General features: G+C 44.0%; 6 non-coding genes across 6 annotated transcripts; 2 read left to right on the top strand and 4 right to left on the bottom strand.

Annotated features, from left to right (window-relative positions):
• Positions 1 to 3,427: 3,427 nt before the first annotated feature.
• Positions 3,428 to 3,500, bottom strand: trnav-uac (transfer RNA valine (anticodon UAC)). Its single transcript has one exon. It is a non-coding gene; the product is annotated as a tRNA-Val (tRNA).
• A 1,283-nt stretch (positions 3,501 to 4,783) lies between these two features.
• Positions 4,784 to 4,866, top strand: trnal-cag (transfer RNA leucine (anticodon CAG)). Its single transcript has one exon. It is a non-coding gene; the product is annotated as a tRNA-Leu (tRNA).
• A 4,657-nt stretch (positions 4,867 to 9,523) lies between these two features.
• trnap-cgg (transfer RNA proline (anticodon CGG)) lies at positions 9,524 to 9,611 on the bottom strand. Its single transcript is given in 2 exon segments — positions 9,524 to 9,559; positions 9,576 to 9,611. It is a non-coding gene; the product is annotated as a tRNA-Pro (tRNA).
• Positions 9,612 to 12,502: 2,891 nt separating this feature from the next.
• Positions 12,503 to 12,576, top strand: trnan-auu (transfer RNA asparagine (anticodon AUU)). Its single transcript has one exon. It is a non-coding gene; the product is annotated as a tRNA-Asn (tRNA).
• Positions 12,577 to 15,670: 3,094 nt separating this feature from the next.
• trnak-cuu (transfer RNA lysine (anticodon CUU)) lies at positions 15,671 to 15,743 on the bottom strand. Its single transcript has one exon. It is a non-coding gene; the product is annotated as a tRNA-Lys (tRNA).
• A 4,406-nt stretch (positions 15,744 to 20,149) lies between these two features.
• On the bottom strand, positions 20,150 to 20,243 carry trnak-cuu (transfer RNA lysine (anticodon CUU)). The gene is made up of 2 exons: positions 20,207 to 20,243; positions 20,150 to 20,186 (listed from the first exon to the last, which is right to left on the bottom strand). It is a non-coding gene; the product is annotated as a tRNA-Lys (tRNA).
• Between the last annotated feature and the right edge of the window lie 4,732 nt (positions 20,244 to 24,975).

The raw sequence follows: 24,975 nt of genomic DNA, 5'->3' as shown, positions 1-24,975 counted from the left end.
TCAGAAAAGTTAGCGTAGTTTCGACAGTCACCCGGCAAACTTGTTAGCATTTCGTTCATTGCGAAACAGAAAGTTGTGGGTTTATTAATGGTAATTAATAGAATCATCTCAGAGACTTGAAACAGTTTCTCCTTATTTGCTCTATCAAAACCTTTCATAATTTTGAACACCTCGATCAAATCTCCCCTTCACCTTCTCTGCTCTAAGGGGATAATCACAGATTCTCCATTCTCGCCACTTAATTGAAGTCCCTCATCCCTGTTCCCATTCTAGTAAATCTCCTCTGCACCCTCTCAAAGGCCTTGACATCTTTCCTAAAGTGTGGTGCCCAGAATTGAACGCAATACTCCAGCTGCAGCCTAACCAGTGTTTTATAAACGTTTTGCATAACTTTGTTGCTTTTATACGATATGCCTCTATTAATAAAGTCCATTTACCAGGCTGTCTATGTCCTCCTGAAGTCTGATACTATCCACCACAATGTTTACTAAATTCCCGAGTTTCGTGTCATCTGCAAAGTTTGAAATTATAACCTGTATACCCAAGTCCAGCTCATTAATGTATGTATCAAAAATGAAAACATTTTGCAGTGTGACTTGTGTGACTTTAAGTCTAGTTTATATAACATCTTCTCATAATTTAACACATTGCACCCTGGTAACAATCTGGTGAATCTGTGCTGCACTCCTTCCAAGGCCAATATATCCTTTCAGATTCAAAGGGGATAAACTTGAAATAAGCGTCACTGTGGATCAGTTTTCGCTCACTCAAAGTTATCTGTTGAGTGAAATAAAAGAAAGCGCTTTTAAAGAATAAGGAAGCAGCCACTATCGCCCCTTTTGACAAGCCAATTTTGTGGCACTTTATCAAACGCCTTTTGAAAGGCCATATACACAACATCAACCACATTGCCCTCATCAGCCCTCTCTGTTAACTCATCACAAAACTCAATCATGATTTGCCTCTAACAAATCCACAGTGGCTTTCTATTATCAATCCACACTTGTCCAAATGACTATTAATTTTGTCCCAGATTATCATTTCTAAAAGCTTCCCACCATCGTGGTTAAACTGACTGGCCAGTAGTTGCTGCGTTTATCCTTACACCCTTTTTTGAACAAGGGTGTAACATCTGCAATTCTCCAGTTCTCTGGCACCAAACCTTGTATCTAAGGAGGATTGAAAGATTATGGCCAGGACCTCTGCAATTTAAACCCTTATTTCCCTCAGCAACCTCGGATGCATCCCATTCGGACCAGGTGAATTTAAGTACAGCCAGCCTTTCTGGTATCTCCTCTTGATCAATTTTCACCCTATCCAGTATCTCAACTACCTCCCCTTTTACAGTGATTTGGGCAGTATTTTCTTCCTCGATAAAGACAGATGCAAAATACTCATTCAGTACCTCAGCCATGCCTTCATGCGTAGATCTCCTTTTTGGTCCCTAATCGGTCTTACCCCTCCGCTTACTCACCGTTTATTTTTATATGCCTGTGGAAGACTTTAAAGACTTGATGAAGGGATCGAGTGTGATATATCCAAGTTTGCTAATGATTCAAAGCTAGATGGGAAAGTAAGCTGTGAGGAGGAAACAAAGAGTCTGCAAAGGGATATAGACAGGTTAATGTGTGCGTAAGAAGGTGACAGATGGAGTATAATGTGGGGAAATGTGAGGTTATTCACTTTGGTAGGAAGATCAGAAAAACAGAATATTTTTGAAATGGTGAGAAACTATTAAATATTGATGTCCAGAGCAACTTGGGTGTCCTGGACACCTGAACTCCAGGTTGTGCGAACCTAGTATAAGCACATAAAACGTGATGACAGAGAAAGGCTAAATAAACACTAAGACATGAAACAATCCTTGGTGCTTCCTGAGAGTCAGAAAAGTGGGATGGTTTACGACCATGATTTAAGATCAGTGGTGCTTACGTACGGAACAATTCAGCCGAATTGTATAAAGTTAGGGCATGCTCCCTTGTCAAATGTTAGGGCTCTCAGTAGGGGACAATCAGAAGTCCATTGCCACAGGCAGTCCGCAAAGATCATGTCTGATATACCTGGATTCGCAGACAGGTCAGGTTGTGTTGATTGCTTGTCATTAATGTAATCTGTAGACAGTTATATTATAATAATAATACTGTTGAATGTAATGTTGAAGGCAGCTGTGGTGGAACTCTTTTGGAAGTCAATCTATTAAACTTGCTATTTTGTAACCACTCGAGCTAAAATCAAGCGGAAGTTATTGTTGATGGATTAACAACCCATAGTTGCAACAGTAACGGGAGAAATCCGCTTACAAACATTCACTTTTTTGATAAACTTCACACCATAGTTTCTTTTTTCACACGTTCTTTTTTGCAGTTCTAATCGAAATCGAAACACCGAAAGTCTAAGTGTTTTTCAGAAGACCCCCTCCTGTTATGTATCTTGAGCAGTTTCCCACATCCTTTTCCTGTGATGTGATAATTCTGGGCGCAGGATGAATGTAATTGGATTTGCTGCAGTCCGCTGACAGCAGGCGATGGAAGCGAGCGCCATGCTGCCCCTGACAGGTGAAGGATGCTTCTGATGCTGCCTGACATCCGGTGGGAGTGGGCGGGGATTTGAAAGCCAACCCATTCGACCAATCTTGGAGCTCAAAAGCGGTGCTTTACAAACATTGATAGAAACAATCATCCATTAAAACACCCAGGCATCGTAGAGCAACGGTAGCGCGTCTGACTCCAGATCAGAAGGTTGCGTGTTCAAATCACGTCGGGGTCACAGTTTTTTCCCTGAGAGCCGGTTTAAACAATTCTGCAATTCAAGTTTTCTTTGCGTCTTCACAATGAACAGAACCCTGCTCGAAAGTCTGCCTCGAGCCGGGAGGGAAGCACCTGATGACCTCATTTATTTAATGCAAATAACAGAAGACAAACACACATCTTCGTTCAAAAACCACCCTGCAGGTGGACACACAGTGAGATAAACACAGGGCAGAGATGCAGACAGTATCCGGAAACATAGGGAAATAGACAAGAGAAATAGATTGAGCGCTTTGTTATCAGAAAATTGTCTGAACCTCCACGGTCAATGAAAGGGCTTTTGTTGGCCGGTTTCCCATTGAACCGGAGAATTCGGGAGAACTTGGTGGATGGTTGGTTCGTATTCCCTTGTCCCCCACCATTGGAAAAGGTTTGTCCATCCCACCGGACTAACTCCTTTCAAAAGCCACTCTGTCCAAAGCCAATATATCCTTCCAGATGAGAAGGGAATAAAACTTGAAAAGAGCGTCACTGTGGATCAGTTTTCTCTCACTCAAAATTTTCTGTTTAATGAAGTAAAATATGCAGGTGACAAAGAATACGGCAACAGCCACTGTCTCCCTTTTTGGCAGGAGAAGAAAATCGATCTGTCTGTTTGTGGAGACCAAGTTCAAACATAATGTTTCCGCCCGGGATCGAACTGGGGACCTTTCGCGTGTAAAGCGAACGTGATAACCACTACACTACGGAAACCGATGGCATGGTATGTAACACAATTGGTAGCTGAATGGTGTGCTCTCTCTGCTCGGACTTGGAATGTGTTCTTTCCATTGCAGCTGGAGACACAGACAGTGGCTGCTCCCCCTTAACTTTAAAAACTCTCAGGGTAGTGGGTTTGAGCCCCACGTTGGGCGAGTACCGTTTTAAACTTTTATGCTGCTTCCACCCGCCCCCCTCCGTCTCACCGCACACGATGGGGCCGCGCCCGGGCTGAATCTCTCCATTTCGGTTTCCGCCCCTGTCGCAGCATGAAATGGTCCTTATCAAAGTCACAAATGATGCCCTATGTGACTCCAACCATGATAAACTATCCCTCCTCATCCTTCTCAAATACAATATCTCACCGTGCTGTTATGCTGTTAGACGAGTTTCCTCTCTCTGCTCTTATTTGGAATGTGTTGCTTTTCCATCTGACAACACTTAGTATCATCGTATTATGTTAGTCCACAAGAGGAGATCATTCGGCCCATCGTGCCTGTGCCGGGTCAAACACACGTATTCGTTCAAAATAAGTTCAGAGACAGATTGCGTGTTTTTTTTATCAGAAAATTGCCTGAACCCCCACAGTCCACAGCTTTCCTCCTCGCTATCAACCACACGGCCTATTTTTATGTCAACCGCAAATTTCTCAATCATGCCCCCTCCGCTTAACTCCAAATCGTTAATGTACACCACAAAAAGCAAAGGACCAAGTACCGAGCCCTGCGACACCCCACTGGAAACAGCCTTCCAGCCGCAAAAACACCCGTTGACCATTACCCTTTGCTTTCTACCACTCAGCTAATTTTGGATCCAATAAGCTACATTCCCTTGGATCCCATGGGCCTTTACTTTTTCGACCAATCTGCCATGTGGGAATTTTTCAAAAGCCTTGCTACAATCCATGTAGACTACATCAATTGCGCCACCCTCATCGATCCTCCTTGTCATCTCCTCGAAAAATTCAATCAGGTGAGTTGGACACGACCTCCCCTCAACAAATCCATGCTGACTGCCCTTGATAGGTCCGTGCCTTTCGAAGTGACAGTTGATCCTGTCCCTCATTTGAAATGGAGTCTTTCTCCTGCTTGCTGCAATAACAGATAAGGCGGTTATTAGTACTGAGGCCTGGCTAGCTCAGTTGGTAGAACATGACACTGTTAATCTCAGGATCGTGGGTTCGAGCCCCACGTTCAGCGAGGACCATTTTTAAGTTTCATGCTGCTATCACTGGCCAACAGTGCAGAAATAATGCAGAATAAAGCATGGTATTGGTAGTCAGAATGGCCGAGCGGTCTAAGGCGCTGCGCTCAGGTCGCAGTCTCTTCTGCAGGCGTGGGTTCGAATCCCACTTCTGACATTGCTCATTTTTACCAAGACGTGGAAATATTTTATTTGTGGATTGGGCTGCAGCTGATGTTTCTGCCAAGTTGATTTGCTCCTCCCACAAAAGCAACTGGCTTTGTCATGCATATGTGACTTGAGAAGTTTTGAATGGTGAAATGTTTGACATATTAATGACCGGGACAAAGAAATAGAACAGCAGTGGGAAACATTTAAAACGATGATCGATAGAGTCCAGGAGAAATATATCCCACGACAAAGCAAGAAAAAACTAGCCAGAAATGATACAACAGGGATGAATAAAGAAATAAGGACAAAATTGAAACTAAAGAAAAAGGCACACACGAGACAATAAAGGAGAGAGGGGAATGTGAAAAGACTGGGAAAGAAGTCTAAAGAACTATTGGAAAGGCAAAAAGGAATATCAAAAAAGCGAAGTATTCTGGACACATCAACAGCCAAAGAAAATTTAGGATTGGAATAGGGCCACTAAGGGATGCACATGACAAACTCACAGGCAATGACAGCGAAATGGCAGAAATATTAAATAATCACTTTGCTCCAGTATTTACCAGGGAGACTAATATTGTGGGCATGACAGGAGAAGAAGAGATCAAAAAAATATAAAGAGATTTAAGATCGAAAGGGGGGAGATAATTCATAAACTAATCAAAGCTAGAGAGGAAATTTCCTGTTAGGAGCCGAACGACAGTTTCAAACCGCTCAGCCACGCTAATTTCCGTATTACTGTTCAGGAGCTCAGTTCACAGGGACACGATTACTGCGCTCCATTTCGAGAGGCTCAGTGACAGGTGGAAATTGACCTATTAATAGAATCATAGAATGGGACAGCGCCATTCGGATGCCATTCGGCCCATCGTACCTGTACCAGCTCTCTGAAAGTGCTGTCCAGTTCGTCCCACTCGCCTGCTGTTTCCCCATTGCCCTGAAAAAGTTTCCATTCAAGCGTTTATCCAATTCCCTTTTGAAAACTGTGAGTTAAGAAAAACAATATTGAAAGGGGTGCTGGGGCCTCTGCAGAGTCGATGTAGAGTGTGTGATGATTGAAGTTATCAAGATGGTTGATTTACACATGGTATGTTGTGCAATCATCCTGAAATATCTTCAATATCCAATACAAATTGAATTGCAAATCTGACGGACAAACACTGGAAAACAAGTCACGAGTGAACGCAAATCATCTGGGACCCGTTTTCAGCCTCACCGCACTTTAAATAAAGTGAAATAACTTTGCATTGAAAAGATTTGGAACTTGCATCTGTGCCTTTATCTGTTCCATTTCTGAAAGTTGCTGGCGTCTGATGATGAACACGCCTCTGCTCCCTCCATTGAACAAGAAAGGAGGTGTTTGACGTTGACGGGACCTGTTGGTTCTGAGCTCATTCTTTACATTGAGTGGGTTCGCGTCCTTCAACTTTAGCCCAGCGGTGAACTTCGCAGCAAACAAGTTCGACACCGTCTCACCGCGGACGCTGACTGCCATGTTTATTGTAAACAATTTTACAACACCAAGTTATAGTCCAGCAATTTTATTTTAAATTCACAAGCTTTCGGAGGCTTCCTCCTTCCTCAGGTGAACGTTTGTTGGAAATGACAAACGTTTCCAACAAACGTTCACCTGAGGAAGGAGGAAGCCTCCGAAAGCTTGTGAATTTAAAATAAAATTGCTGGACTATAACTTGGTGTTGTACAATTGTTTACAATTGTCAACCCCACTCCATCACCGGCATCTCCACATCATGCCATGTTTATTGTTATTTCTTTCAGACCTAAATAAATAGTGACCGTGATTTTAAATTTGCACTCAATGATTTTTAGGTAGTCTCCTTTCAGTGTTTCAAAGGCGACCCCTAATTTATGATAGTCCGGCCATTTCACCAGCCGTGTTGAAAACAAAACATGTCTCTGCTTTTCGCGGCTTTTTTCGAAAGGCAAAAAATATATTTCCCGTGACCTCTGAAGGATGGACAAGTACAGTTCAGAAAGCAGAAGCAAGTTCACCGAGCTTAAATCGTCTGACCACGTTAAAGGCGATATATACAGATATATATATATATATATATATATACAAGTAGTTGCTGTCTGTTTCTGTGGCTGTCTTTTTTCTGTGTGTGTCCATCTGCAGGTCGATTTTGAATCAATACCAGTATTCGTGTCAGTTTGTTGCATGAAATAAATGAGGGTGTCAGGCGCTCCCCTCCCTGCCACTGGGTAGGTACTGAGTCAGGGTTTCGACCAAACTTCTGTTTTGTTTTGTGTGAAAAAGCAATTGAAACCTTCATTCGGGAATTATCCAGTCTCATGTGTGCGGTGAAAGAAACAGTGACCCCGATGTGATGTGAACACGCAGCCTATTGATCTGGAGTCAGAACTTTGCGCCACGCGCTCTGAAGACAGGATCCTGGATGTTATTATATTTTTTGAATGTTTCTCAAACACCGTTTCATCTATTGGTTAAATAGATAGGGCTTATCAAATCTCCGCCAGATCCCACCGGGTGTGAGACAGTCTTGGAAGCAGCCTTCACCCCCAATATCACGCTGGCTTTCATCGCCTGCTCCCAGCGGACTGCATGAACAGGGCTGGGAGATATGGATTTTGTTCACATCATTCAGCAATGTGAATCGTTAAATATTTAATCATTTTTAATGGGGACAAGGTTTACAAAATGCGCCCGCCCAGTTCCGAACCGGGGACCTTTCGCCTGCTCGGCAAACGTGATAACCACTATACTACGGAATACTGATGCTTCAAGCTCTGTGATATGGATATAACCCCTCAGCGAAACTAATTTCCGTATTACTGTCCAGGAGCTCATTTCACAGGGATACATTTACTGCGCTGTATTTCGGAAGGCTGCAGAGAAGGACAGGTAGCGATGGTCAGGCAGGGAATCCCAGAGCATCGCGCCCACACAAACATTTCACTGTTTTTTTTTCATGTACCTGTTATCCGACCGCAGTTTAAACTATTGCGAATGGCATGCTCAGATGATATTGTTCATTGAGTGTTTTCTTGCTCGAAACATCAGCCTTTACGGTTAACAGCCGAACGCGCTAACCGATTGCGCCACAGAGACCAACCGGTGTGGTTTCTTGCAAGATACACGAAAGCAGCGTGTCACCTGGCCAAAGTTTCATGTTGCAGCCACAGAAATGTAGTTGTCCATTATCAGTGTTACTTTTCCAGAAATAAAGGAAGGAACATTGTTTGTGGAAACATGGAAACGGTCTGATCTCGCTCACAGCATCGATATCACCGCCAACCAGCTCTCCTGCAACCTGCGCGCTAATCGCTGCTTTGTCTGTTACTTATTAGCACTGCGGGAGAGCCTTCGTCACACGGATTGCAGCGGTTCAACAAGGCGGCTCACCACCACCTTCTCCAGGGTAATTAGGGATGGGCAATAAATACCGGCCTCGCCAGCGACACCCACATCCCATTCACGAATAAAAAAAATATTAATTTCAGATTCTGCATCAGTTTGAGGTGCTGTATTGGATTAAGTTTTGTATTTGTTTGAGGTACTTTATTGCTTTGAGATACTGTATTAGATTGAGGTACTGTATTAGTTTGAGGTATTAATTTATGTTTCAGGTTCTGTATCGGTTTGAGGTACTGTATTAGTTTAAGGTGTTGTATTTGATTGAGGTACTGTATTAGTTTGACGTACTTTATTCGTTTGAGATGATGTATGAGCTTGAGGTATTATATTAGTTTCAGATTCTCTATCCGTTTCAGGTATTGTATTTGCTTGAGGTACCGTATTAGTTTGAGGTACTGTTTTAATTTGAGAAGCTCTATCAGTTTGAGGTGTTATATTAGTTTGGGGTATCTGTATTATAAGGAAAGAGTTAGTCTTTATATTGAATTAATATTAACCTTTACCTTTTGCCTCTTAAGTAAGGAAGTATAAATCTCTGTTGGGAGAATGAAACTACAATCATAAGACAGATTTGCTTCATTTTATATGCATGCATATGTTTAATATAGAGACGAGTAGATTCTGAAGTCCAGAAACTCTTGGATCGGAGCAGATATCATAATACTCATAAGTTTAATTATCCTTTTGATATAAACAATTCTCTGACAATCATAACAAGGCCTTTAAATCATTCAGAGCTGGTGTGTATGTGTGTCAGACAGCATTGTGTGCTATTCGTCTTACCAGCGTCACAGGGAAGCAGGAGAGGTGTGAGATATGTATGATTGCTACGTATCATTCCAAGCTGACGCAGCGGGAAAGGGCTGCACTGGTGAGAGATAAACACCATTCTGCTCTCTGGTCAATGGGCAAGGCCATATGTTTTAACAAACAAGTTCAAAAGTTATAGTTATAATTAATGCCTAAAGCAGAACACCTGGCTGTGCGGAAGGAGCCTGCTTGCACCACAAGGCGACATCTAGTGGAGGAGTGTAGTTAGGTGATGAGGGAAGTGATACTCTGATGACATCGAAAATTCTGGAAACCCTCAGCAGGTCAGGCAGAATCTGTGGAGAAAGTAACAGAGTTAATGTTTCAGATCAATGACCTTTCATCAGAACCACGTTGGGCAGTTGTGTTTAGTAATAGTATGAAACATTGGAATTGTTTCACTCATGTGGGGTGATTTGGGTACTTTTCTGTCTTTGGAAGTTGAAAAGTAAAATAAGGGCTCGTCCGGGATTTGAACCCGGGACCTCTCACATATTTGGATAGACAACCCCGAAGCGAGAATCATACCCCTAGACCAACGAGCCCGTTGACAAAAGTTAACGCATTCAAGAGCCAGCCGTCGTAAAACCCTTTTTGTTGGCTATCCTTGAGAAGCAATTATGAGGACAGGTTGCAAAGACCAGACTTGCATTCCCTTGAGTGCAGAATATTAAGGGGTGACCTAATTGAGGTGTTTGGATTATTAAAGGATTTGACAGGGCAGATAGAGACTATTTCCTCTGGTGGGGAGAGTCCAGAACAAGGGGGCATAACCTTAAAATTAGAGCTGGGCCGTTCAGGGTTGATGTCAGGAAGCACTTCTTCACACAAAGGGGAGTGGAATTCTGGAACTCTCTCCCTCAAAAAGCAGTTGAGGCTGGGGGTCAATTGAAAATTTCAAAACTGAGATTGATAGATTTTGGGGCTAATTCGGGAGTTTAATGACTTTGACATTTTTTCCCTGTGAATTGGAGAGTTTCGATCGATGAAATATTCGTGAAAAGAGTCAGTGCAAAGAGAGTCAACAGTTCATGTTTTCCCGAGACACTTCCTTCAGAGCTCAGAACGAAAAGTTTCTCATTTCCATAGTGCAGCGGTTATCATGTTCACCAGTTACACGCAGAAAGTCCCCGATTTGACCTCGGAGGGAAGCATGTTGTTGGGACTTGCTCCCCATAAACCTTCAGGGTCGAGTTTGTTCATGCATGAAAGGGGCTACAAACCTTTTTAAATTTAACAACGGCTACACCAGATTCCTGGTATAATAAGCACTAAACACTTTTAAGCAGACTCCTAAAATACAGTATGTAAAACGGGAAGGGATAAAAGTTCATGACATACAAAACACAAAGATTTATTGACGTTTTAATTGTCACTTGGCAAACAAGTTAGCATTTCCTTCAGTGTGCAACAGAACGTATTAATGGCGATTAAAAAAACATTAAATGTCTCACAGACTTGAATTATTTTTGTGCAATGAACTATTCCCAACCACAAGGGAACACTGCATCAAACATATATATTTAAGTATATAATAAGTATATATAATATATATATATATATATATATATATATATAATCTATGCCATCAGTAGACCTCGTGGTGAAACGGTAGCGCGTCTGACTCTGGATTCTGAAGGCTGCGTATTTAAATCATGTCGAAATCACTACTTCTTATACTATTCATATCAGCCTGGATAATTTCGGAATCAGTGCGTTTTAATGATAAACGAAACTTTGCTCACTAGTTCATTGTTCATTGCTCCCTGTCATTGATAATTGAAATGAAATATTAATCTGGCAAAGCCGGAGAACAAAATGTTAAACAAGCGAAACAAATACTGAGCAAAATTAATTGCAATGTTTGGGGGGAAGTGCAGCTGAAAAGCAGAAGATCTGAATGGAATGATCAATGATTGAGCGGAATACATTGCTCGACTTGTTACTCGATTGCCTTCTTGCACAGCACCTCACAAACCCGTGACCTCAACCACCTAGAAGGACAAAGGCAGCAAGTACATGGGAATAACACCACCTGCACGTTCCCCTCCAAGTCACACACCATCCCGACTTGGAAATATATCGGCCGTTCCTTCATCGCCGTTGGATCCTGGAACGCCCTACCTAACAACACTGAGGGAGAACCTTCACCACACGGACTGCATCGGTTCAAGAAGACGGCTCACCACCACCTTCTCAAGGGCAATTAGGTTTGGGCAATAAATTCTGGCCTTGCCAGCGACACCCACATCCCATGAACGAATAAAAAAAATCTCTGTGCTCCTCCAATTCTGGCCTCTTGCGCATCCCCGATTTAAATCGCTCCACCATTGGCGGCTGTGCCTTCAGCTACCTAAGCTCTGGAAATGCCTCCTTAAACCTCTCCGCCTCTCTCTCCTTTAACACATACCTTAAAACCTACCTCTTCGACTAAGCTTTTGGTCACCTGTCCCAATATCTCCTTATGTGGCTTCGTGTCAAATTTTGTTTAATAACGCGCCCGTGAAGCACCTTGTGACGTTTTACTACGTTAAAGGCGCTAGACAAATGCAGGCTGTGTCCTCTGGTTATCGACCCTCCTGCCAATGGAAACAGCTTCTCCCCATCCATTCTATCAAAATCCCCTCATAATTTTGAATACCTCCATTAAATCTCCCCTTAACATTTTTTTGCTCGAAGGAGAACAATCCCAGATTGTCCAGTCTCTCCACATAACCCATCCCTGGACACGATGCAAGGCGGAGGTTTGCAACCAGGTTTGCAAATTATTGCCAGTCGGGAGCTGGACAAATCGAAAGGAACCGAAATGACAAACAGCTTTGTGAATCTATAGATACGCTTTGGGAAACGGAATTGGAGGCGAATAAAAGACTGACCAGACAGGCGGCCAAGACGCAGCTGAGTCGGCATGTCCCCCTGGAACAGTTACTCTGATGTTGTGGGTGAAATTAAGAGGTCGGAGCCATTTAAAGCGCTCCCAGTTACTGCAGATCAGGGATCAAAACCTGACATCAACGATCAAAACCTGACATCAGCGTCCGGACGCTCAGAATGATTTTTCTTTATTTGTTCATGGGATGTGGGCGTCGCTGGCGAGGCCGGCATTTATTGCCCATCTCTAATTGCCCTTGAGAAGGTGGTGGTGAGCCGCCTCCTTGAACCGCTGCAGTCAGTGTGACGAAGGTTCTCCCACAGTGCTACTCAGTAACAGACAAAGCACCGGTGGGCGCGCCGGTTGCAGGAGAGCTGGTTGGCGGTGATATCGATGCTGTGAGCGAGACCAGACCGTTTCCATGTTTCCACAAACAATGTCCCATCCTTTATTTCTGGGAAAGTAACACTGATCGTGGTCAATTTCATTTCTGTGGCTGCAACATGTAACTTTGGCTCGGTGACACGCTGCTTTAGTGTATCTTGCAAGAAAAAGAACCGCATGGTCTCTGTGGCGCAATCGGTCAGCGCTTTCGGTAATTAACCGAAAAGTTGGTAGTTCGAGCCCACCCAGAGACGAAAGTTGCATCTTTTTTTCCCACTTTCGGATTCATTGCCTCATTCTGGAAGCCCTCAAGCCGGTGTCAGGTTTTAATTCCTGATCTGCAGTAACTGGGAGCACTTTATATGACTCCGATCTCCGAATCTCTTTTCAAGTTTTCTAATGTGTGATTTGGCTGCAAGAAAACACTCTGTGAACAATGTGATCTGAGCATGCCTGATTCGCCATAATTTACACTGCCGTCGGATATCAGGCACATGAAAAAAAACAGTGAAATGTTTGTGTTGGCGCGATGCTCTGGGATTCCCTGCCTGACCATCACCACCGATCCTTCTCTGCAGCCTTCCTAAATACAGCGCAGTGAATGTATCCCTGTGAAATGAGCTCCTGGACAGTAATAAGGAAATTAGTTTGGCTGAGGGGTTCTGTCCCGAACACGGCGTATCAGGTGTTAGGTTTCCGGAGTGTAGTGGTTATCATGTTCACATAACACGCGAGAAGTCCCCGGTCCAAAACCGGCGAAAAACATTTTGAAACGTTGCTCCCATTAACAATGAGTAAATATTTAATGATTCACACAGCTGATTCAATGTGAACAAAGTCCATATCTCCCAGCCCTGTTGTTGAAGTCCGCTGGGAGCAGGCGATGAAAGCCAGCGTGATATTGGGGGTGAAGGCTGCTTCCAATACTGTCTCACACCCGGTGGGACCTGGCGGAGATTTGATAAGCCCTATCTATTCAACCAATAAATGAAACGGTGTTTGAGAAACATTCATATGCATAATAACATCCAGGACCCTGTCTTCAGAGTGCGTGGCGCAAAGGTCTGACTCCAGATCAAAAGTCTGCGTGTTCACATCACATCGGGGTCACTGTTTCTTTCACCACTCACATGAGACTGGATAATTCCCGAATGAAGATTTTAATTGCTGTTTCACAAAAAAAACAGAAGTTGGGTCTAAACCCTGACTCAGTACCTACCCAGTGGCAGGGAGGGGAGCGCCTGATAACCTCATTTATTTCATGCAACAAACTGACACGAACACTGGTGTTGATTCACAATCGACCTGCAGATGGACACACACAGAAAAAAGACAACCACAGAAACAGACAGCAACTACATGCATAAATATATATATACATATATATATATATATCTGTGCATAGCGCCTTTAACGTGGTCAGACGATTTAAGCTCGGTGAACTTGCTTCAGCTTTCTGAAATGTACTTGTCCATCCTTCAGAGGTCACGGGAAATATATTTTTTGCCTTTAGAAAAAAGACGCGAAAAGCAGAGACATGTTTTGTTTTCAACACGGCTGGTGAAATGGCCGGACTATCATAAATTAGGAGTCGCCTTTGAAACATTGAAAGGCGACGACCTAAAAATCACTTAGCGCAAATTTAAAATCACGGTTACTATTTATTTAGGTCTGAAAGAAATAACAATAAACATGGCAGTCAGCGCCCGCGGTGAGACGGTGACGAACTTGTTTGCTGCGAGGTTCACCGCTGGGCTAAAGTTGACGTTTATAGAACGCGAACCCACTCAATGCAAAGGATGAGCTCATAACCAACAGGTCCCGTCCACGTCAAACACCTCCTTTCTTGTTCAATAGAGGGAGCAGAGGCGTGTACATCATCAGACGCCAGCAACTTTAAGAAATGGAACAGATAAAGGCAAAGATGCAAGTTCCAAATCTTTTCAATGCAAAGTTATTTCACTTTATTTGAAGTGCCGCGAGGCTGAAAACGGGTCCCAGATGATTTGCATTCACTCGTGACTTGTTTTCCAGTGTTTGTCCGTCAGGTTTGCAATTCAATTTGTATTGGATATTGAAGATATTTCAGGATGATTGCACAACATACCATGTGTAAAGCAACCATCTTGATAACTTCAATCATCACACACTCTACATCGACGCTGCAGAGGCCCCAGCACCCCTTTCAATATTGTTTTTCTTAACTCACAGTTTTCAAAAGGGAATTGGATAAACGCTTGGATGGAAACTTTTTCTGGTCTATGGGGAAACAGCAGGCGAGTGGGACGAACTGGACAGCACTTTCAGAGAGCTGGCACAGGCACGATGGGCCGAATGGCATCCGAATGGCGCTGTCTTATTCTATGATTCAATTAATAGGTCAATTTGTGCCTTTCACTGAGCCTCCCGAAATGGAGCACAGTAATCGTGTCCCTGTGAAATGAGCTCCTGAACAGTAATACGGAAATTAGCGTGGCTGAGCGGTTTGAAACTCTGGTTAGGCTCCGAACAGGAAATTTCCTCTCTAAGTTTGATTAGCTTATCCATTATCTCCCCCCTTTCCATCTTAAATGTCTTTACATAATGTTTGATCTCTTCTTCTACTCTCACGCCCACAATACCAGTCTCCCTGGTAAATACTGAAGCAAAGTGATTATTTAATATTTCTGCCATTTCGCTGTCATTGCCTGTGAGTTTGTCGTGTGTATCCCTTCGTGACCCTATTCCTATCCTAAACTTTCTTTGGCTGTTGATGTGTCTAGAATTCTTTGTTTTTTTATATTCCTTTTTGCCTTTCTAATAGTTCTTTAGACTTCTTTCCCAGTCTTTTCACATTCCCCTCTCCCCTTTATTGTCCAGTGTGTGCCTTTTTCTTTAGTTTCAATTTTGCCCTTATTTCTTTATTCACCCCTGGTGTGTCATTTCTGGCTAGTCTGTTCTTGCTTTTTAGTGGGATATATTTCTCCTGGACTCTATTGATCACCGTTTTAAATGTTTCCCACTGCTGTTCTATTTCTTTGTCCAGGTCATTAATATGTCAAACATTTCACCGTTGGAAACTTCTCAAGTCACGTATCCATGACAAAGCCAGTTGCTTTTGTGGGAGGACTGAATCAACTTGGCAGAATAATCAGCTGCAGCCCAATCCACAAATAAAATATTTCCACGTCTTAGTAAAAATACGTTATGTCAGAAGTGGGATTCTAACCCACGCCTCGAGAAGAAACTGCGATCTGAACGGAGCGTCTCAGACCACTCGGCCACGCTGACGACCGATCTCTCATTTCATTCTGCATAATTTCTGCACTGTTGGCCAGTGAAAGCAACATAAAAGTTTAAAATGATACTCGCTCAACGTGGGGCTCGAACCCACGACCCTGAGATTAAGAGTCTCATGCTCGACCGACTGAGTGAGCCGAGCCTGGGTTTTTTTAATCGCCTTATCTGTTATTGCAGCAAGCAGGAGACGGACTCCATTTCAAATTATTGGAATCAATTCTGAGGAACTGTCACTTCGAAAGGCACGGACTCATCAAGGACAGTCAGCATGGATTTGTTAAGGGGAGGTCGTGTCTGACTAACCTGATTGAATCTTTCGAGGAGGTGACAAGGACGATCGATGAGCGTAGAGTAATTGATGTAGTCTACATCGATTTTAGCAAGGCTTTTGAAAAGTTCGCACTTGGCAGATTGGTCGAAAAAGTAAAGGCCCATGGGATCCAAGGGAATGTGGCTTATTGGATCCAAAATTAGCTCAGTGGCAGGAAGCAAAGGGTAATGGTCGACGGGTGTTTTTGTGGTTGGAAGGCTGTTTCCAGTGGGGTGCCGCAGGGCTCGGTACTTGGTCCTTTGCTTTTTGTGGTATACATTAACGATTTGGACCTAAACTTAGGGGGCATGATTAAGAAATTTGCGGGTGACACAAAAATAGGCCGTGTGGTTGATAGCGAGGAGAAAAGCTGCAGACTGTGGGGGTTCAGGCAATTTTCTGATAACAAGGCACTCAATCCATCCCTGAACTTATTTTGAACGAATACGTGTGTTTGACCCAGCACAGGCACGATGGGCCGAATGATCTCCTCTTGTGGACTAACATAATACGATGATACTAAGTGTTATCAGTCGGAAAAGCAACACATTCCAAATAAGAGCAGAGAGAGGAAACTAGTCTAACAGCATAACAGCACGGTGAGATATTGTATTTGAGAAGGATGAGGAGGGTTAGTTTATCATGGTGGTAGTCACATTGGGTATCATTTGTGACTTTGATAAGGACCATTTCATGCTGCGACTGGGGCGGAAACCAAATTGGAGAGATTCAGCCCGGGCGTGGCCCCATCGTGCGCGGTGAGACGGAGGGGGTTGGGGAAGTGTCAGAGCTGGGGCTCACCGTTGGATGCAGAATAAAAGTTTAAAACGGTACTCGCCCAACGTGGGGCTCAAACCCACTACCCTGAGAGTTTTTAAAGGAAAGGGGGAGCAGCCACTGTCTGAATCTCTTGCTGTACTTGAAACAACACATTCCAAGTACAAGCAGAGAGAGGACAGCATTCAGTTGCCCATTGTGTTGACTAAGGAGCCATCGGTTTTTGTAGTGGAGCGGTTATCACATTTGCTTTACACGCGAAAAATCCTCGATTCGATCCCGGGCGGAAACATTATGTTGGAACTTGGTCTCCACAAACATCCAGGTTGATTTGTTTCTCCTGCCAAAAAGGGAGACAGTGGCTGTTCCATTATTCTTTGTAAGCTGCATATTTTACTTCATTAAGCAGATAACTTTGAGTGAGAGAAAAGTGATCCTCAGTGACGCTCATTTTAAATTTTATTCCCTTTTACTCCAAAAGGGTTTTTTGGCCTTGGAAGGAGCGCAGCCCAGATTTACCAGAATGTTAGCAGGGCTCGAAGGGTTAAATTATGAGGAGCGGTTACATACTTGTATTGCCTGGAATATAGAAGGCTTTTTAGGATTTTGAAAGGGAGATAGACAAACCCTTTCCGCTGGTGAGGGAGTCAAAGACAATATCACAATATAAACAAAAGCTGTTTTACGAGTGAAAACAGCCCAACGCATCACTGTGAGTGTCAGAGACGAGTCTCTCGGTGCCGCGTCCTGTACAGTGAATGTCAAAACTTTTAAAAGTGTTAGGGATTCAGTTTCACAAACCTTTAATGGGAATGAGATTTTGTCAGAGGTTGCAGCCTTCCCTCCTTCTCTTGCCCTTTGGGAGACACCTGTTCCGGTTTAAATTTACAAACTGGGTGAGTTGGTGATCACGGTACACCAGACTCAGCGGTCCCGGGTGAGAGAGAGAGAGAAATCAGCCCGGGCGCGGCCACAATGTGCGCGGTGACACTGCAAGGGATGTCGGGGGGAGTCAGAGCTTGGGGTCACCCCTGAAAGCAACATCACAAGTTTAAATCAGAATACGCCCAACATGAGGCTTGAGCCCACGCCCCTAAGATTGAGAGTCTCACACTCTAGCGACTGAGCTAACCGGGCCTGAAAAACTCAACCGCTCTTGTCTATCATTGCAGTAAACTCGCCCCTGGGTATGCATGTGCAGCAGTCCCAACATTCCGACAATATCATTGGCTGTGTTCATCTCTGTGTGTGTGTCCACCTTCAGGTTGATTTTGAACGAATACGAGTGTTTGTCTTCTGTTTGTAACATCAAATAAAAGAGGGCATCAGACACTTCCCTCCCTGACACTGGGGAACCAGTGAGACAGACCTGTTATTGTGAAAACGCAAATGAAACATTAATTGCGGAATTATATGGACTCTTATCAGCGCCAGAAGTAGATTTACAATATATACACCCCAATAAATAAATAAATAATACAAATTCATGTAAATACATTTGCAACTAACAGAGTCACTAAACCATAAATAGTATTTGTACCTAATACAAACACTCCCAGATATATTTAGAAACTTTCCACGCCTTCCCTGGTGGTCTCGTGGTTAGGATTCGGCGCTCTCACCGCTGCGGCCTGGCTTCGATTCCCGGTCAGGGAATTTGCTCTTACAAAAAGCACTTGTCATTTTTGCAGAATCATCGCAAATTGACGGCCGAAAATGAGCCACCCAGCCTCATCCCACTTTCCAGCAATCGCTCCGTCGCCTTGCTGGTGACACCACTTCAGGTGCATATCCAAGCATTATTTATATATAACAAGGGTTTCTGCCTCTGCCATCTTTTCACGCAGTGAGTTACAGACCCCAACCACCCTCTGGGTGAAAAAAATTCTCCACAGCTTTTTTGGCCAGTCTGCCAATTGGGACCTTGTCAAAAAGTCTTGCTAAAATCCATGTTGACGACATCAAAGTACTCCAGGTGTGTTCTCACCAAAGTACGATTTAATTGCAGCAAGACTTCCTTACTCTTATACTCCAACCTCCTTTCAAAAAGGCCAACATACCATTTTTCTTCCTAATTGCTGGCTGTACCAGCATGTTAAATTTCTGTGATTTGTTTACAAGGACACCCAACTCCCTCTGAATATCAACATTTATTGGACTCTCACCTTTTAAAAACTATTCTGCTTTTCTGTTCTTCCGACCAAAGTGGACAATTTCACATTTTCCCACCTTATACTCCCACTGCCACCTTCTTACCCAATCAATTAACCTGTCCACCTCCCTTTGCGTCCTCCTCACGCTTACTTTCCCACCTACCTTTGTATCATTAGCAAACTTAGATACATTGCACTCGGTCCCCTCATCTCAGTCATTAATATAGAATGTAAACAGCAATTGCAACATAAATTGTCCACCGAGGATCGAAAGCAGGGCCGTTCGCGTGTAAAGCGAACTGGTAACCGCTACACCACAAAAAAACCGCTGGTGACTTATACTGGACAGAGGGGAACTGACCAGTCATCTCTCTCTGCTCTGATTGGGACAGTTTTACCTCTCTTTAAACAACTTCTCTCCTGTCCCACACTAAAGTCATGGAATAGAATCATAGACTGTTGCAGGACAGAAGGAGGCCATTCGGCCGTGTTGCCCGGCCTACTCTTTGAAAGAGCTGTCCAATTTAATCCAAAAAACCCAGCCTTTTCCCCTTAACCTTGCAAATCAGTCCTCTTCAAGTACCTGTCCAATTGCCTTTTGAAAGTTCCTATGAAAGCTTCTTCCACCAGCCTTTCAGGGAGTGGCTATCAGATCGTAACAACCCTCTGTGTGAAAAAAATCTCCTCATTTCCCCTCTAGTCCTAAAAGCTCTCAATCCTTCCCCACGGATGCCTTTTTACAAACATTTCATTCATCAAAACCACACAAGTTACAGAGGAAAAATACTTCTTTTTCAAGTAATTAACGTTCCGAAGGAGCTCCCTAATTTCCCTCCCCTAACCTTATGAATCAGATCATTCTCGTCCGGATCCTTTTCCACATGAACCGGCCTCCCCCCTCAGGAAGTAGCCATTCTGATTCTGTGACTGTGGCCAGCTTTGTTCGGGCAGTTGGTTTGACAGGGACCTCCTACCGTGTTTTCTTCCACATTCTCAGATTGGGACCAGGCCAACTCAGATCACAAACCAGCTCTCCTACACCCGATCACCAACTCACCCAGTTTGTAAATTGAAACCGGAGCAATTGCCTCGTCAGAGAGCAAGAGATGTCAGAGAGGCAGCAACCTCTGACAAAATCTCAGGCTCATCAGAGACGTTTGTGTATCTGAACCCCGAATAACCTTCTGCTCCTTTTAAACTTGTGATCATTGCACACGACGCGGCACTGACAGACTCGTCTCTTGCACTGACAGTCAAGCAAGTCGGAGGGTTCACTTGAGAAAGCAGTGTAAAGTTTAAAACAGAAGTCGTCCAACTTGGGGCTCGAACCCACGACCCTGAGACTCGAACACACGACCCTGAAACTAAGAGGCTCATGCTCTACCGACTGAGCTAGCCGGACCTGTAGAAATGTCTCCATTTGGTCTGTTATTGCAGCGAGGCAGCTGCTGGCTCCGCCCCAGGGGCTGAGTTTCGAATCGTGGAAGGACACAGCTCAGAAGCAGGCCATTCGGGCCATTGCGCCCATGCCTTGTCCAATAAACCATGAACCAGATTATCCTGAATTTCAAGGTGTGGAACGAAAGCGAACAACAAAAGCCCTTCCATTCGACCGTGGAGGTACAGGCAATTCTCTGAGAAACCGGTTTGTCTATTTCCCGGTGTTTGCCTATCTCTCTGGCTGTGTTTATCTCTTTGCGTGTGGAGCTGCAGGTTGATTTTGAATTCATAAGTGTGTTTGTGTATGTTTCTTGCAATAAATAAATGAGTGAATCAGACGCTTCTCTCACTAACACTGGGGAACTAGTGAGGCAGAATTCAGAGCAGGGTTCTGTTTATTGTGAAAAAGGGAATGCAATATGAATTCCGGAATTATTCAGACTCCGACCAGCGCTAAATGCAAGTGTGACCCCGACGTGATTTGAATACGCAGCCTTCTGATCTGGAGCCTATTGTACTTTCTTCCTATTTAATCACGGGGATATCCGCAATCAGGAGCATAATCGAATCAAAAGATGAATCACAGAGAAAGGGAAATCCATGTTACATCTGGTAATGTTCCAAATCTTACTCCCTCGTGGTTCGGATTCGGCGCTCTCACCGCTGCGGCCTAGGTTCGATTCCCGGTTAGGAGAGCAACTTTTGAACTCTTGTTTTTTTTTAATCGCATGAACTTACTCAAACTCTGTGGGGGGAAAAAACAATCATTGTTTGAATCACCATTAATTAACCAATAACGTTATTTTGCACAATGAAAGGCCACTGAGGGAAGTTGGAAAACTTTAATAATTTCTTTTGTGTGATGAACTTTTTGTCCCTTCTCATTTTACACACTGTATTTTTAAGGACTCGGGTTAAAATGTTCAGTGCTCGTGAGACCACGAATTTGTGTTAAATTTAACAGGACCGGCAAATTCACAGAGATTTTTTTTTGCTGCAACATAATGTTTCCAGCCGGCATTAAACCGGGAACTTTTCGCGTGTGAGGTTTACGTGATAACCACAACACTCCGGAAACCTCTGCGCTGCTAACCAGACAGAAATTAGAATGACTGCATTGATTCTCTTTCATAACTATTCAATTGATCGAAGTTGCACAAGTCACAAAAGAAAAATGTTCATTTCAAAGTTATTAAACTCCCAAATGTAACCTGCCTTGTTTGGACAGGGGTTGATCCAGACGTCACAGCCTCAACAAAGCATATTCTCAAGATGTCCATTGGGAACAGGAGGAGGCCATTCAGCCCCTTGAACCTGTTCCGCCTTTCAATTAGATCACAGATGATCTGTACCTCAAATCCATTGACCCGTCTTTGCTTCCTATCCCGCGATACCCTGACCCAACAAAAATCTGTCGAGCTCAGTCTTGAAAGCTTCAATTGACCCCCAGCATCCACAGCCTTTTGGGGGAGAGAGTTCGAGACTTCTACTGCCCTTTGTGTAAAAAAGTGCTTCCTGATTTCGAACCTGAATGGCATGGTTCTAATTTTAAGGTTATGTCCCCCTCGTTCTTGATTCCCCAGAGGAAATTGATTCTCTCTCTCTATTCTATCGAATCATTTAAACATGTTAAACAGCTCGCTCAGACCGCCCCTCAATCTTCTGTACTCGAGGGAATACGAGCCCAGTCTATGCAGCCTGTCCTCATAATTTAACCTTTTTAGCCCCGGTAACATTCTGGTGAATCTGCCCTGCACCCCCTCCAAGGCCAATCTATCCTTCCTGAGGTGCAGTGTCCAAAACTGACTGCAGTTACTCCAGACTCAGCCTAACCAGAGCTTTATATAACTGGAACATAACTTCCACTTCATTATATTCCAGCCCCCTGAGATAAAGGCTAACATTCCGTTAGCCTTTTAAATTATTTTTGGACCCGCCCGTTTGCTTTCACTGATTTATGTGAATGAACCGTTAATTCTCTCTGCTTCTCCACAGTTCCGAGCTTCTTACCATTTGGAAAATACCCTGACCATAGGTCCAAAGTGGATTACCCCACATTGAACTCCATCTGCCATAGTTTTGCCCACTCACTTAATCTATCAATGTCCCTTTGCAACTTTCCACTCGCATCCACACTACTTACTGTACCACCTAACTTAGTGTCATCAGCAAACATGGATATACGACTCTCTGTTCCTTCATCTAAGTCATTGATAAATATGGTGACAAGCTGAGACCCCAGTTACAGATCCCTGGGGGACACCACTTGTCCCATGCTGCCAATTGGAGTATGTATCCATTATCCCTACTCTCTGTCTCCTATCTCCGAACCAATTCTCTACCCAAGTCAATACATTGCCTCAAGTTCCATGCGCTTTCATTTTTTCCAACAGTCTCATGTGTGGAACCTTATCAAATGCCTGTCGGAGTTCCATATAAATAATATCATAGGAACATAGGGACAGGAGTAGGCCATTCAGCCCCTCGTTCCTGCTCCGCCATTTGATAAGATCTGTGATCTAACTCCATAAACCCGCCTTTGGCCCATATCCCTTAATACCTTTGATTGCCAAAAAGCTATCTATCTCAGATCTAAATTTAGCAACTGAGCTAGTATCAATTGCCGTTTGTAAAAGAGAGTTCCAAACTTCTACCACCCTTTGTGTGTAGAAATGTTTTCTAATCTCGCCCCTGAAAGGTCCGGCTCGAATGTTCAGACAAAATGGTGGCAAGTTCGCCGGACATCTTGGACAAAATGGCTGTAAGCACGGCGGCCATCTTGGACAAAATGGCGGCAAGTCCTTCACGGCTGTTCGACTGGAACAGAAGGAGGCCATTGAGCTCCTCAAGCCTCTTATATGGAAACTGAAGGCCATTCAGCCTCTGAAGGCTGTTACACGGGAAAAGGAGGAGGCCATTCAGCCCCTCAAGCCCGGTACATCGTTACTGGAGGCCGATCATTCCCTGAAGCCTGTTACATAGAATCAGGAGGAGGCCATTCAGCCCTTCGAGCCTGTTATACAGCTACTGTAGGCCAATCAACCCCTCAAGCCTGTCAAATATCAAAAGGAAGAGGTCATTCAGCCCCTCGAGCCTGTTATCTTTGAACTGAAGGCCATTCAGCCCTTTGAGCCTGTTATACAGGAACTAGACGCCATTCAACCCTTCAAGCCTGTCAGATAGCAACAGGAGGGTGCCATTCAGCACCTGGAGCACCTTACACCAGATCTGGTGGCCAATCAGCTCCTCAAGCCTGTTACATAGGAACAGGAGGAGGCCACTCAGCCCCTCGAGCGTGTTATACCGGAACTGAAGGCCATTCAGCACCTCGATCCTATTACACTGGAACAGGACTCGGCCATTAAGCCCCTCGAGCTTGTTGCACTGAGAACAGGAGGAGGCCATTTTGCCATTCGAGACTGTTATACAGGATCTGGACGCCAATAAGCCCCTCGCGCATGTTACCAAGGAACAAGAGGAGTCCATTCAGCCTCTCGAGCATGTTACATAGGAACAAGAGAAGTCCATTCAGCCCCTCGAGCATGTTACATAGGAACAAGAGAAGTCCATTCAGCTACACGAACCTGTTGCATAGGAACAGGAGTAGACAATTCAGTTCCTCAACCTGTTCCGCCATTCAATTAGATCATGGCTGATCTGTATCTTAACTCCATCTATCCGCCTTGGTTCCAGAATCCTTAATACCCTTGCCGAACAAAAATCGATCAATGTCCGTTTTGAAATTTCGTATTGACCCACCGCCTCAACTGACTTTTGTGGGAGAGAGTTCCAGATTCCCACGACCCTTTGTGTGAAGAAGTGCTTCCAGACATCACCCTGAACGGCCGAGCTCTAATTTTAAGGTTGTGCCCCCTTGTTCTGGACTCTCCCCACCAGAGGAAGTAGTTTCTCGCGATCGACCCAATCAACTCCCTTATTCATCTTAAACAACTCAATTAGATCACCCCTTAATCTCCGATATTCAGGGGACCTGAACGCAGCTCCTTAGACCGCTCTAGCTGACTGACAAATGTCTCGTTCACTCGCCATCCTTTCCACACTGAGACCCCCCCGGAGAAAGTTTCACTCACTCCAGTGCTTGGTAAGATAAATGCTGCTGGAAAGGCTCGGTGAGCGGGATGCCACCTCCCCGGGTTTTCCTGAGCCTATTGTGCATTATTCCTATTTAATCTCGGCAATATCCGCAATCAGGAGCTAAACACAATAAAAAGCTGAATCACAGAGAAAGGGAAATCCATGTTACACCTGATAATAATGCAAACAGCGTTCCCTGGTGGTCCAGTGGTGAGGATTCGGCGCTCTCACCGCCGCGGCGCGGGTTGGATTCCCGGTCAGAGAAGCAACTTTTGAACACTTGTGATATTAATCGCATGAACTTACTCAAAGTCTATGGGAAGGAAAAAAACAATCATTGTTTTCATCACCATTAATTAACCGATAACGTTATTTTGCAGAATGAAAGGCAACTGAGGGAAGTTGGAAAACTTCAATAATTTCTTTTGTGCGATGAACTTTTTATCCCTTCTCATTTTACACACTGTATTTTTAAGGGCTCGGTTTAAAATGTTCAATGCTCGTGAGACCACGAACTTGTGTTAAATTTAACAGGACCGGCTATTTCACAGAGAAAAAATAAATTTGCCCAACATAATGTTTCTGCCTGGGATTGAACC

The sequence above is a fragment of the Heptranchias perlo genome, unplaced genomic scaffold (assembly GCF_035084215.1).
Source record: "Heptranchias perlo isolate sHepPer1 unplaced genomic scaffold, sHepPer1.hap1 HAP1_SCAFFOLD_52, whole genome shotgun sequence".
NCBI classification, from domain to species: domain Eukaryota; kingdom Metazoa; phylum Chordata; class Chondrichthyes; order Hexanchiformes; family Hexanchidae; genus Heptranchias; species Heptranchias perlo.
Note: the sequence above shows the minus strand (reverse complement) of the source record. Positions and strands in the feature narration are given on the sequence as shown.